General features: G+C 35.9%; 1 protein-coding gene across 2 annotated transcripts in view; it reads right to left on the bottom strand.

Moving 5' to 3' along the window:
* sano (serrano) overlaps nt 1-15643 on the bottom strand; it is an 821182-nt gene that overhangs the window by 540117 nt on the left and 265422 nt on the right. The gene's annotated exons all lie outside the window — the stretch shown is intronic.

Genomic DNA, 15643 nt, shown 5'->3' with positions numbered 1-15643 from the left:
TTTAGCCAGCGTAGCGTTTTCGCAACACCTACTTTTAACAGCTGATTTTAAATAGAAAACAAAGGCTGAATGGGCAGAAATTTGACAAACATATAAATTTCATGTTTTCTTGTATAAAAACTAGATTTTTATTTTATCTTTTTACTCAGCCAACAACATAAAAAAAATCATTATTTTTAAGACGTTTTTCAAACATGTGGTAAATCGATACAAGACCAAGATAATACAAATTTAAGCCATATCTGTAAAGATCAAAGTCCAAATTTTATTGCAAAGTCGAAAAACTGACAAACACTTTTTATTTCATAAGAGTTTTAAATTCTCAAAGTTGCCGTTGCGAAAACGCAACAGCCGTAGAAAATGGGTTAAGGCCGTGCTAAAATATTACGTTCATATTATTGACGTTTCTATTATATATGTTTAATTTGTTCCCAAAAACAAAAATCTATGCAAGTCTCTTTAAAAACAAACTATTACTATTCACCTCATATCCAACTAATGATTTTCTCCTGTGCAGCGCTACTGAAGACTTTTTAAGAATGTTTTTGCCATCCTACAATAAGAACACCAAAAGCGTCTTATCGTACTTTATTTACATATGTTAAAACTTTGCTATATAATACACAAACAAAAGTTAACTCACTATTGCTGTTTTGCTCCAAAAATCAGGACCCTAAAGCTCAGAGGAATGCTGTAGTTATAGATTGTCATTTGCTTTGTATAAATCTAGTTCACTTTGGATTAGCATCTTCTCGTAATATGCCGGCTGTCGCTTTTTTTGCGCTATTGCTCCGGCTCTAAACACGAACAAAACATAGAGCTGGGCCATATCATAAAAAAGTGATAGCTTATCTTTAACTCTGCTACCACCTACGTCGTGTTTTAGAGCGGAGCAAATAGCAAAATATAATCTCCAAAGGCAATGCTAATGCCACACGGTACTAAATGTTGCATGCTCTTCTGCACACTGGATACTGTTTTAGAGATTTTTGGCGATGGAGTTTTAGTGTTAGCGAAGGTTGAAATTTGGGAGCAGTTCAATGGTATCTTAAGTTATTCTTAATTTTTGTTTTATAGTTAAACTCAGTTGAGCAGAGCTCACAGAGTATATTAACTTTGATTGGATAACGGTTGGTTGTACAGGAATAAAGGAATCGAGATAGATATAGACTTCCATATATCAAAATCATCAGTATCGAAAAAAAATTTGATTGAGCCATGTCCGTCCGTCCGTCCGTTAACACGATAACTTGCGTAAATTTTGAGGTATCTTGACGAAATTTGGTATGTAGGTTCTTGGGCACTCATCTCAGATCGCTATTTAAAATGAACGATATCGGACTATAACCACGGCCACTTTTTCGAAATCGAAAATTTCGAAAAATCGAAAAAGTGCGATAATTCATTACCAAAGACGGACAAAGCGCTAAAACTTGGTAGGTGGGTTGAGCTTATGACGCAGAATTGAAAACAAGTAAAATTTTGGACAATGGGGGTGGCACCGCCCACTTTTAAAAGAAGGTAATTTAGAAGTTTTGCAAGCTGTAATTTGGCAGTCGTTGAAGATATCATGATGAAATTTGGCAGGAACGTTACTTGTATTACTATATGTATGCTTAATAAAAAATAGCAAAGTCGGAGAACGACCACGCCCACTTAAAAAAAAAATTTTTTTTAAGTGAAATTTTTACAAAAAATTTAATATATTTACAGTATATAATTAAATTATGTCAACATTCAACTCCAGTAATGATATGGTGCTCCAAAATACGAAAATAAAAGAAAATTTCAAAATGGGCGTGGCTCCGCCCTTTTTCATTTAATTTGTGTAGGATACTTTTAATGCCATAAGTCGGACAAAAATTTACATAATCTTTTGAAATTTGGTAGGGGCATAGATTTTATGACGCTAACTGTTTTCTGTGAAAGTGGGCGAAATCGGTTGAAGTCACGCCCAGTTTTTATACATAGTCGTCCGTCTGTCCTTCCGCATGGCCGTTAACACGATAACTTGAGCAAAAATCGATATATCTTTACTGAACTTAGTTCACGTACTTATCTGAACGCACTTTATCTTGGTAAAAAAAATTTACGAAATCCGACTATGACCACGCCCACTTTTTCGATATCGAAAATTATGAAAAATGAAAAAAATGCCATAATTCTATACCAAATACGAAAAAAGGGATGAAACATGGTAATTGGATTGGTTTATTGACGCGAAATATAACTAGAAAAAACTTGTGTAAAATGGTTGTGACACCTACCATATTAAGTAGAAGAAAATGAAAAAGTTCTGCAGGGCGAAATAAAAACCCTTGAAATCTTGGCAGGTATTACATATATAAACAAATTAGCGGTATCCAACAGATGATGTTCTGGGTCACCCTGGTCCACATTTTGGTCGATATCTGGATAACGCCTTCACATATACAACTACCACCACTCCCTTTTAAAACTCTCATTAATACCTTTAATTTGATACCAATATCGTACAAAAATATTCTAGAGTCACCCTGGTCCAACTTTATGGCGATTTCTCGAAAAGGCGTCCACCTATAGAACTAAGCCCCACGCCCTTTAAAAATACTCATTAACACCTTTCGTTTGATACCCATATTGTACAAACGCATTCTAGAGTCACCCCTGGTCCACCTTTATGGCGATATCTCGAAAAGGCGACCACCTATACAACTACCACCACTCCCTTTTAAAGTACTCATTAACACCTTTCATTTGATACCCATATCGTACAAACATATTCTAGAGTCACCCCTGGTCCACCTTTATGGCGATATCTCGAAAAAGCGACCACCTATACAACTAACACCACTCCCTTTTAAAGTACTCATTAACACCTTTCATTTGATACCCATATCGTACGAACATATTCTAGAGTCACCCCTGGTCCACCTTTATGGCGATATCTCGAAAAGGCGTCCACCTATAGAACTAAGGCCCCTCCCTTTTAAAGTACTCATTAACACCTTTAATTTGATACCCATATCGTACAAACACATTCTAGAGTCACCCCTGGTCCACCTTTATGGCGATATTTCGAAACGGCGTCCACCTATAGAACTAAGGCCCACTCCCTTTTAAAATACTCATTAACACCTTTCGTTCGATACCCATATTGTACAAACGCATTCTAGAGTCACCCCTGGTCCACCTTTATGGCGATATCTCGAAAAGGCGACCACCTATACAACTACCACCACTCCCTTTTAAAGTACTCATTAACACCTTTCATTTGATACCCATATCGTATAAACATATTCTAGAGTCACCCCTGGTCCACCTTTATGGCGATATCTCGAAAAAGCGGCCACCTATACAACTACCACCATTCCCTTTTAAAGTACTCATTAACACCTTTCATTTGATACAAACATATTCTAGAGTCACCCCTGGTCCACCTTTATGGCGATATCTCGAAAAGGCGTCCACCTATAGAACTAAGGCCAACTTCCTATTAAAGTACTCATTAACACCTTTAATTTGATACCCATACCGTACCAACACATTCTAGAGTCACCCCTGGTCCATCTTTATGGCGATTTACGGCGTCCACCTATAGAACTAAGGCCCACTCCCTTTTAAAGTACTCATTAACACCTTTCATTTGATACCTATATCGTACAAACGCATTCTAGAGTCAACCCTGATCCACCTTTATGGCTATATCCCTAAATGGCGTCCACCTATAGAACTATGGCCCACTCCCTCATAAAATACTCTTTAATGCCTTTCATTTGATACACATGTCATACAAACACATTCCAGGGTTTCCCTCGGTTCATTTTCCTACATGGTTATTTTCCCTTATGTTGTCACCATAGCTCTCAACTGAGTATGTAATGTTTGGTTACACCCGAACTTAACCTTCCTTACTTGTTAATTAATATTTTTAAACATTTCATGAAAATGAAATGATATATGAAGTTTTTCACATCTCACAATTGAAAGAGATATACCCACAAAATAAGTATACCGACATGATAAGGAAGACGGGATGAGTTGATTAACCAATGTCCGTCTGTCTATTTAAACGCAAAATAGTACCTCAATTTTTCAGATATTTTGATGAAATTCGGTGATCTAGTATATTTGAGTGGCCGAATGATCATTTGTCGAAACCGATCGGATCGAATCACTATAGCATACCATACAACCGACTTTTCTAAAAAGTGGTCTTTTGACATTTTTTCCCAATTTTAACAGGTAGAACATTAAAATATCAAAGGATGATTACATACATATAAGGCATACACTGTTTTCTGAAAAAATTGTGAAGATCGGTTATATATATAATTTATAACTGATTGTTCAGATAAGAAATTTAACGTAATTCCTTCCTACAGCTAGAAGCTTAAAATTTCACAGGTTACATTAATATAAGGCATTATTTTTTGTCTGAAAAAATCATAAAAATCGGTCGTATATATAATACTAATCCGACACAACTGATTGTTCAGAAAAAAGGCATGCACTGTTGCCTAAAATAATCGTTAGGAGCGGTCGTATAGATAATATATATCTCATACAACTAATTGTTTAGAAGAAAGGTTTAACGAAACTTCTTCCTCAATTTAGCAGCTAGAACATTGAAATATCACAGGATGATTACATATAAGGCATGCACTGTTTTCTGAGAAAATTTTCAAGATAGGTCATGTATACATACAACATATATCCCATACAACCAATACGTAATATCCCATACAATCAATTGTTCATTTTAACTGCTAGAACATTCAAGGTTTTCCAGATGTTCACGAAAACAGCATATATTAATGCCTGAAAAATCGTTGCAATCGGTTATATATTGTATATTATATATCCGATTGTTCAGATAAGAGCTTTAACGCAATTTTTTCCACAGCTAGAAACTTGAAATTTCACAAGATACCAAGGCATGTATTATTGCCTAGAATAATCGTTAAGGTCGGTCGTATACATAATATATATCTCATTTAACTGATTGTTCAGATTTAGTGAATTTTTGAAATCACAACACAATATTGTTCAGCTCTATTCATGAAAGGTATGAGACAGTCCTGTCCTTGTTCCATTGTCTTTTCTTTTATTTTACAAAAGTGTTATCGCTTTTAAATAGTTTTGTCAAAATCGAAATAGGAAAATTTTAGCGTTTCCCATTTTCAGAGCAGATGGAAAAAGCGAGCGAGTACAACACAGAAAAACGAATTTTAAACCAAAAAATAATAATTAACAGCATGTTAATTTAAAAGTTTATTACGAAATCTACCTCAAAGTCTTCAAAATTGGAAGGTCACACCAAACGGCACGTTTTTATCATAAAACAAGTAAGGAAGGTTAAGTTCGGGTGTAACCGCACATTACATACTCAGCTGAGAGCTTTGGAGACAAAATAAGGGAAAATCACCATTTAGCAAAAAGAATCTAAGGTAAACCTGGAATGTGCTTGTATGACATGTGCATCAAATAGAAGATATTAAAGAGTATTTTAAGAGGAAGTGGGCCATAGTTCTATAGATGGACGCCATTTAGGGGTATCGTCATAAAGGTGCACCAGGCCTGACTCTAGAATGTGTTTGTACGATATGGGTATCAAATTAAAGGTATTAATGAGGGTTTTAAAAGGGAGTCGCCCTTAGTTGTATATGTGAAGGCGTTTTCGAGATATCGGCCAAAAGTTGGACCAGGGTGACACAGAACGGTATCTGTTGGGTACCGCTAATTTACTTATATATGTCATACCACCAACAGTATTCCTGCCAAGATTCCAAGGGCTTTTGATTTCGCCCTGCAGAACTTTTTCATTTTCTTCTACTTAATATGGTAGGTGTCACACCTATTTTACAAAATTGTTTCTAAAGTTATATTTTGCGTCAATAAACCAATCCCATTACCATGTTTCATCTCTTTTTTCATATTTGGTACATAATTATGGCATATCGATTTTTGTTCAAGTTAGCGGAAGGACAGACGGTCGACTATGTATAAAAACTGGGCGTGGCTTCACTCGATTTCGCCCATTTTCACAGAAAACAGTTATGGTCATAGAATCTATGCACCTACCAAATTTCACAAGGATTGGTAAATTTTTGTTCAACTTATGGCCTTAAAAGTATTCTAGACGAATTAAATGAAAAAGGGCGAAACTACGCCCATTTTGAAATTTTCTTTTATTTTTGTATTTTGTTGCACCATATCATTACTGGAGTTGAATGTTGACATAATTTACTTATATACTGTAAAGATATTAAATTTTTTGTTAAAATTTAACTTAAAATTTTTTTTTTTTAAAAGTGGGCGTGTTCGTTATCCGATTTTGCTAATTTTTATTTGGCGTACATATAGTAATAGGAGTAATGTGCCTGCCAAATTTCATCATGATATCTTCAACGACTGCGAAGTTACAGCTTGCAAAACTTTGAAATTACTTTCTTTTAAAAGTGGGCGGTGCCACGCCCATTGTCCAAAATTTTACTAATTTTCTATTTTTATCATAGGGTCAACTCACCTACCAAGCTTCATCGCTTTATCCATCTTTGTTAATGAATTATCGCACTTTTTCGATTTTTCGAAATTTTCGATATCGAAAAAGTGGGCGTGGTTGTAATCCGATTTCGTTCATTTTAAATAGCGATCTGAGATGAGCGCCCAGGAACCTACATACCAAATTTCATCAAGATAACTCAAAATTTACTCAAGTTATCGTATTTACGGACGGACGGACGGACATGGCTAAATGAATTTCTTTTTTCGCCCAGATCATTTTGATATATAGAAACCTATAACTATCTCGATTAGTTTATGCCGTTATGGATTACCGTTATGTTAAGTTAATATACTCTGTGAGCTCTGCTCAGCTGAGTATAATTAAAACGATCTACTCAAAAGTTTGCACGAATGGATTTCACTGGGGTTAATATGGCTGCTGAATAGTCGTTTTTTAAACCTATATAAAAATGACTTTAAGTTATATTTCTAAACTGGATGATTTATATGACTACTGACACACTTGCAAAAATATTATGGTATTGTTGCTAAGTATTTCTTTAAGTGATAAACTTGAACTTCAATTGTGTGCAAATATGAATAGACTTGAATACGTTGCCATTCGGTTAAGTAGTCGGAGCAAGCTGATCGAAATTGGGCACTCAAATGCCTCATTTCCATATATATTTTATCATGCAATTTCATTTTTTAATAATCGAAAAAATACTTTTTATATTTTATGTATCAAATATTCAATACTTCCAGGTTATATGGCCTCAAAATTACCGGAACTTCGCCGTTACCTAACATTATGAAAATTTAATAATCAAATTACTTCTTATTCAAAGAAATGAGATTGGTATTATCTCATTTGTAATGCAATGAAGACAAATCATTAAATAAAAAGTCCAATTGAAGTTGTTATAAGAAGAAATCTCCTAAAATTAAAAAGTATTTCACTACCACCGCAAAAGTAATTTAAGGCAGCTGGAAAGTGCATTTCATAATGAAAGTAAAAGCGCATTGACATTTAATTACCACAGCTGTTGAGTTCATTACGAACCAACATAACAATGCCTTATTATATGTGATGTTGCTTTTGCTTTTGGGTTTTGTTTTATAAATTACTATTTTCAAGAATCTTTTGTTTCCTTCTTTTCTTTGTTATGGCACAGTTGAACAATTTTTCATCGAATGCTTTCATTCCATTTTTCCAAAGATTAATGTTTGTGCTTCAGTCGATTGTGCGCATTTTTCGTTTTACTTTAATGCTAGAAAAACCACAAGCAAGTATAATTTTTTAATTAATTAAAAATAAAACTCTTCAACTCTTTGCTGCAACTTTAGGCTGCGAAATCGATTTCATTAAAAAAGTGAATGCTATTTCCAATAAATGCAACCAACTCAGCGGGCTGCATCACTTTAATGTGCATATAAAAACACCACTACACGCCAATTAAGTGTACAAATTTTCGAAAATATTTGCTCAAAAGTCTTTCACTTTTATTCTAAAAACATTGCATTGCTCCAAAAATCACTTAATCAGGAAACGATTACAAAACGTTGTGGTTTTCATGATAAAAAAATTGTTCAAAACAAAACGAAACCAATAAATTCAAATTATTTGAAACGAAAATGAATATTGGAATGTGAACTTTCATTCCTAGTTGAGTTGGGTATTTTTACTGATAATCTTTATATCTGATAACTTTACTTACGACGAATGTAACTCGTCGAGATCGATCCTCTGTCCCGAAAATTTATCCAAGGTCGTGGTCGACTTTAAACAGAATCAAACAGGATGGATAATTGGTTTTTTTTTTGAACAATTTCCCAAATTCACAGTATACCCATTGGTCTAACATATTACGCAGGTCGATCGAAGCACGCTGAACTTTGCTTGGCATGTTACTAAGGTTGCTTAAATCGGCCATATGGCAGCCGCGGTTGTGTAGTGGTAGCGTGCTCCGCTTACCACACCAAAGACCAAAGATCCTCCCGGGCAAACAACATCGAAAATTTAGGAAAAATTTTCTTCAATTAGAACAAAGTTTTTCTAAGCGGGGTCGCTGGGGGTCGGGGTGATTTGGTAAACACTCTGAGTGTATTTTTGTCATAAAAATCTCCTTTCCTATCTCAGTGAAAACACATCTGCCTTGCAGATGCCGTTCGGAGTCGCCATAAAACATGAAGGTCCCGTCCGGCCAATTTGTATGGAAAATCAAGAGGAGCACGACGCAAATTGGAAGAGAAGCTCGGCCTTAGATCTCTTCGGAGGTTATCGCGCCTTACATTTATTTATTTATTTAATAAGTTAGGCAGTGCCTCATCAGAATACACGTTTTTAATGAGTTTGTGACTTCGTTAGTCTAAACTTGTAATATCTGCACATGATCTGCTGCACTTTTCAGCCACGTGCTTGGTCGGTAATTAGCAACTCTCGCCTTCTCTTAATCTCACCCAAGCTGGTTGCGACGTCTACGGTACAACCCAAGCGATGCGCTCTGAATAGCAGCTTATTGGCTTTTGGTTTTGTTTGTGCTCTGCTTGGTTATTGTCTTAATTGCTGCTTGGCGGTCAATTTAAAATTTGACGCAGCTGCGGCTAAAGCTCTACGTTGATTTGTCAGACTGTAGAATCCGTTTGTTACCGGTTCAGCTTAGTATACTCGTACAGTAAACCCTACTCTTTTATACGTATTGAGCCATCGGTGTACCCGTGTACCGCCTCGTATACCATTTAGGCACCCTTGCGCCAACCACCCACCTCTATTGTGGCTCTAAGAGCCCCTCTGCAACGCAGGTACGGATTAAGGCAGTCTTTTGTACCACTCGATTTTTTCCTTTTTCGAAATCAACTCTCATCCCCTCAAATTATTTGATTGCAGTAGAGGCAGAAGATATTTCCAAAATAGGACCGATGGGTTATTTTTGGCAAAGGAAGCTCAATCAATGTTTATTGAAACGATTTTGCGTCATCTCTTGTCCAATTGGGTTTGAAAACAAACAGCTCTGGGCGCTCCGCCATCTTCAGTGTAATTTTTCGTTTTGATCTCTTTTTAAATTTAAAGAGTGGTGATAAAAAGAGAATTCGATTGCTGGAGATTTGTAAAGTAAAATTAGAATAAATATGGTAGATGGGCTGTTTTGACGCTGCGCTAACGTTATGAATCTCATGAAACATTGAGGTGTACATTTTTTAGATAATGCTCTAGAAATTCATATAGTGATGTTTCTAAAACGAGAGCTTTTATCTACGGGGTGAATTTCAAGAAACGGATGCCAGCGAATTGTCCTTCAGGCAATAATTCTTAAGGAGAGAGAAGAGATTTCCTCCAGAAAGGTTTGTCCCCGACTAGTATCGTGACACGTATATTGTGTCATATAGCCAAGCAGCCTGCGACACAACTCAGTTGAAGCCACACTGGATCAACGGGCCAGGTTAAAAACAGACCAAAGCTGTTTATATACTGCCATAAAAGAGATAATCAATATTTTACACATAGAAGACTTACGAGCTTTCGCTGGGTACTGGAACACAGTAGTGTACCAGCTATGATAACCATTCTTTATTAAGGTGTTTTAAGCAGGCATGCTTAACCAACGAAACGATATCATTTCGTTACGATAATCAACGTTAATAAACGAAACGAAGTCATTTCGTTTCGTTTATTAACGTTAAGATCGTCAAATTAACGAAATGATTTCGTTTCGTTTTCTGCCATATGCAAACGAAATCAAATCGTTTATGTTGATTATTAATTTCAAACTATGCTGGCAAAGCTGATTGATGGCGGAGACATTAAAGGTGAAAGCATTAGCCAAGCTGATTGCAACTTTTCTCATGAATTTTGACAGTACAAACATTTCTCAGAGTATTTTTGACATTACCACCAACGAATTACACAAACAAATTACATAGAGTTTGTGTGTGTATGTGCGCTCGTTGTTGCCACCTTACGGCTTCACCATGGCTATAGCATTGCCAGCACAATTCAAACATAAAGTATCACGTTTTTGTTAACGTTTTTAACGTTAACGAAAGCTTTTCGTTTCGGTTAAAAACGAGATACAATTTATCTTGATAATTTCTTTATCGATAATATTTCGAAGTGTTTCAACGGAAACGGTGGAAATTTTTTGATAAACGATTAGCTTAACGTTAAGGTGCATCCCTGGTTTTAAGGTGCTTTGGCGAAGATCGCAAAAAAAAGTTAAACAAGAAAAATCTAATAACATCTCAATATATTTCAGATGTTGATGCCGCAAGAGTGAAGGGTCGAATTTGTCAGCACAACTTGTTTATAAAAGTCTTAATACATCGAAATACGATTCTTACCAAGTCTTAAGAGGAATACAGGGATCATATTCAATCTGTATTCTTCGGACACAGCAATATTTGGCCCAAAAAGAATTAATGAAATTAGAATACATTACCTTTTGACCCAGGTGCGATTCTACAAAGGCCGTAGTTAAAAGAATTAATATTTTTGGAAACCCTTTGTTGATAGCATGTCAGTACTCACGGCTAGCTTCTTAAATATTTGCACTTACGGATTTGATATTTTCGTTAGTACTTCGTTTTGCCTACTTTTTTCACTTGGGCCCGGTTTTTAGTACAAGATAAACTCAGTTCTTCAGTTAAACTACACTTAAACTTACTCTGCATTTTTTCAGTCTATTTTAACTGTAGTTTAACCTAACAGCTGTTAACGTTTTAACGTATTAACGATCGTTTACTATGGCGTCGAAAATACCTAAAAAGCATTTGGTAGCTAGCAAACTTCTTAAAAATCAAGAGTTGTTTCCAGTGGCTCAACTTGAGAATCATTGCGTACTCAGCAAAAGAGGAAATTTTTTTATAAAGAAAAAAAATTCGTTTTTTTTTTGGTAGCCACTATCGACCAAATCGATGGTAGCGCCTAGTGATTTGTTTTATATCCTACTTAAGTCAACCGGAAAACTCAGTAGTATCAACCGAAAAAAAAGTTTATATTGGCATTGCTCATCCATTATTGTTTTTCTAGTGATAAGAACACTCCCGAAGGCCCTGGGGAATGTTATCGATGTTGATACAAACCCGGTACGTTCCATTAACAAGCACCAATAAGATACTAGCCCGGCTATCTTGCTATGACCACATGAAACCTTCTAGGCCATAACGCCCGCCCACCCCCTAGGTGGTTAAAGAAACAGGATTCGCCACGGATAGGTGAGGTTGACAATTGGGTTGAATAAGCTATACATTGCGCTGGCAACCCCTTCAAATGGTTGCGCTACATAACCCATTGAACCAATTTTTATACCCGCTGTACTTGTACACAGGGTATTATAACTTTGATTGGATAACGGTTGGTTTTACAGGTATAAAGGAATCGAGATAGATATAGACGTCCATATATCAAAATCATCATTATCGAAAAAAATTTGATTGAGCCATGTCCGTCCGTCCTTCCGCCCGTGAACACGATAACTTGAGTAAATATTGAGGTATCTTCACCAAATTTGGTACACGAGTTTATCTGGACCCAGAATAGATAAATAAAAAAAAGTGAAATCGGATATTAACCAAGCCCATATCTATATATATATAAAAATGAATGTCCGTTTGTGTGAGGCTTATAAAATCAAACACTATACATCAATATAGCTTAACCATTATACACACTTTTTCATCGAGTCTTGAGAATGGTTTAGGAACAGGTCCCAGACCCCTCCGGTAGGTGTCAATAGCTGTAAATGCTAATTTTCTACATGTCACATATCAGAGTTAGACGGAAAAAGCTTATCAAAATGTATGTAGATAGACCAAATTTAGGGCAGAACAACGTCTGCCGGGTCTGCTAGTTTTATATATATAACATTTTTGAAAACAGAAAAACTGATTATTTAGTAAATAATACACCTAGAATGTTGAAATGTTACGTATTGACTGATATTAAGAATATTGATTGAAAATTTTAAAAACTTTTTAAAAATGGGCGTGGCACCGCCCACTTGTGATAAAATCAATTTTACAAATATTATTAATCATAAATCAAAAACCGTTAAACCTATCATAACAAAATTCGTCAGAGAGGTTGCCTTTACTATAAGGAATGCTTTGAAGAAAACTCAACGAAATCGGCTAAGGACCACGCCCACTTTTATATAAAAGATTTTTAAAAGGGTCGTGGACGAATAAAATAAGCTATATGTTTGCAAAAAAGAGCTTTATATCAATGGTATTTCAGGATAAATAGGAAAACTTTCAAATTTAAAAAAAATGGGCGTCGCACCGCCCCTTTTATAACTAATATATTTTCTATGTTTCGGAGCCATAATTCGAAGAAGAATTAACGGATCGTAATAAAATTGGGTACACAAATTTTCCCTGTAGCAGGAAATATTTCTAGAAAAAGTGGACCAGATGGGTTAAGGACCACGCCCACTTCTATATAAAAGATTTCTAAAATGGTCGTAGGCAAAAATAATAATTTAAATCTTAGCGAAAAATTGTTTTGTACCAATCGTATTTTTATTGTTCTGTTATGTCTTTATTTTAAAATAAACAGTAGGGAAATACCCATATCTGAAGGAAACCTGCATTATTACCTGCTCAGCCTCTGTATCCTTTTTGCTTCTTTTAAACGAAAATTAGTACAGAATAGAACCATATGTATATGTATTATTGCGCAGCCTTTTAACACCATTAAGCACACAACACAAACAACAACAGTATTTCAAGTGTACAGCTGGGTATGTAATGTTCGGTTTCACCCGAACGTAGACTTCCTTACTTGTTTTACTTTCAATTTGTATTATTTTTAATTTTTAATTGCCTTTATTATTACCTTCGTATATGGATGTCGCATGTTTATGTTTTGTTTTGAATACTTAAAAATTTTGCAATTTAATATATATGTACATTGTCAACAAAAATTTAATTCAAAACATTTGTTTAATTATGCTTACAAATTAAGACTTAGTTACCAAAATTTGATACCGTTAGCCTTCAATGTCAATGTTTCTGTGGGGCAAGTTGCAATTGTCCAATTATGTTGTAAGTAATACATATGCACATACATATGTATATATGTACCTTAGTACATACGAGCATAAACATACCTGCAAAGAAACGAAGAAAAATAAAACTGACATTAGTAGGTGAGCGCCAGCGAAAACATTAACATTTGTTTAAAGTCTTTGCTGCAGGAATTAAAAACGTAATTGATACATTTTAATAGCTACTGTTTGTTGTTTCAAAGTCTGTTCTTGTTGTTTTTTCTTTATTTGCTTAGCTTGCTGGGAGCGTTTGGTAATTTAAATGACTCGCCCCCTTAGTAACGATGGAGTTGTAAGCGAATTAACTATTTTTTGCACAAATATATATACATACATATGTACATATACATATGTACATATAAGTATGTAATTAAGGGTGGGACAAATAAAGCAAAATTAACTTTTTCCAGGGATCATAAAAGCTATAGGCTTTTTTAAATAAAATTCGCCTTTTATTAATAAACTTTTGACAAGCCGTTTTTCTTAATCAAACAAATTTTAATCAAAAATTACTAAAATTTTTTATTGGAAACAAAATCGAAGCATTTCTGTTATTGATAAACCATTTATGTATATTAATATTATTAAAAACCGATTAAATAATAAAACGTCCCGAGTTATGCCCATGTAATTCAATAAAAGTAATTGAAGTTGACATTTATGTCTAAAGAAAGAATAGAAAATAGAAATTCATATGCCGATTGTCGTGAGCCCATGCACGCTCGCGCGTCTGCACTCTTCGAATGTTAACCCGTAACTCCCTGTCTTTGAGAGCTCGGCCTTTCCTGACATTCGTCCTCCTAGGACGTCTCATCCTCGGTACTTTCGTTTGCTTCATTATAGTCGCCTTCAAGATCTGGACTTAAACGGCACCATGGTTTCATATGGTCGCTGGAGACTACATTACAGTATCTTCGTTGTGTACGTGGTGCGTCGGGTAGATCTTCCACAACGTATCGATCATGAACCAGCTGTTTTGTGACAATATAAGGCCCCTTGAATTTTGGATCGAGTTTGTGTGTCACCTGTTGCGGTTGGTACATGGTCAATAACGACCAATTGTCCTTCGTTGTCGTATCTTTGCTTCCATTTTTGCCTCTCGTTGCTGATATTCTGTATGGCGTCCTGTAGCTTCTCCTGTTTGTCGTCGTCATCTGACATGGATATTTCGTCGCTTAGTGCTTGTATTAGTCGATTATCGCTGACGCATCGTAAATCGAAATTGAACACAAGTTCGTTGGGACTTATCTTTGTTGTGCTATTGTTTTGCGAGTTAATGCACCACTGGATGTTGGAAAGGGTGCTGTCCCAATCTTTGGTGGTCTTTGTTGAGCATCGAATTGCTGACAATATGGTGCGGTTGACGCGCTCTGCCTGGCCGTTTGCTTGGGGCGTTCGTACAGCTGTTTTGACGTGCTGAATCCCAAAGCGTGTCATAAAGGATTCGAATTCCTTTGATGTAAAGGCAGTTCCTCGGTCAGGGGTAATCCGTAAAGGCTGCCCGAAAATTGCCATAACTTCTTGCAGCATTGATAGGACTGGTGTCGTCTTTGTGTTACGTACCGCTTTCAATGTCGTGTATTTGGTGAAACCACAAACTAAAACAATGACGTATTGGTTTCCTCGTTTGCTTTTGGTGAACGGTCCGAGATGATCCATATACATTGCTCGAAATGGAATTGATAGAACTTCGGTGAGATGCATTTGACTTTCCAGTTTGACTCCTTTAATCTTATTTAAACAGCATTCGGGACAAGCTGCGATATAAGACTTTACGTATCGCCTCATTTGCCTAAACCAAAAATACTTTTGCAGACGTTTTCTCGACTCCAAAGTGGCCAGCGTCGTCATGACAAGATTTTGTGACACGCCACCTGATAGCCTGAGGAATAACTAGTCGTCGCTCATCTTGGACAATTCGATATAATCGACCGTTGTGAATGATGAAGTCATCCCGGAACTGAGATGCTCCATCGCCGTTTGTTTTCAAAGCTGTAACAATCGTTTTCACATGTTCATCCTGCATCTGCATTGTATAAATCCAGTCGTCGCTGTTTTCACTGGTTATAGCTAGAACTCTTTCAGCTACAGTCTCCGGCTCAGATGGAGGTAGG

The sequence above is a fragment of the Eurosta solidaginis genome, chromosome 3, assembly GCF_040869045.1.
Source record: "Eurosta solidaginis isolate ZX-2024a chromosome 3, ASM4086904v1, whole genome shotgun sequence".
NCBI classification, from domain to species: domain Eukaryota; kingdom Metazoa; phylum Arthropoda; class Insecta; order Diptera; family Tephritidae; genus Eurosta; species Eurosta solidaginis.
This window is presented reverse-complemented; position numbering and strand designations above follow the sequence as displayed.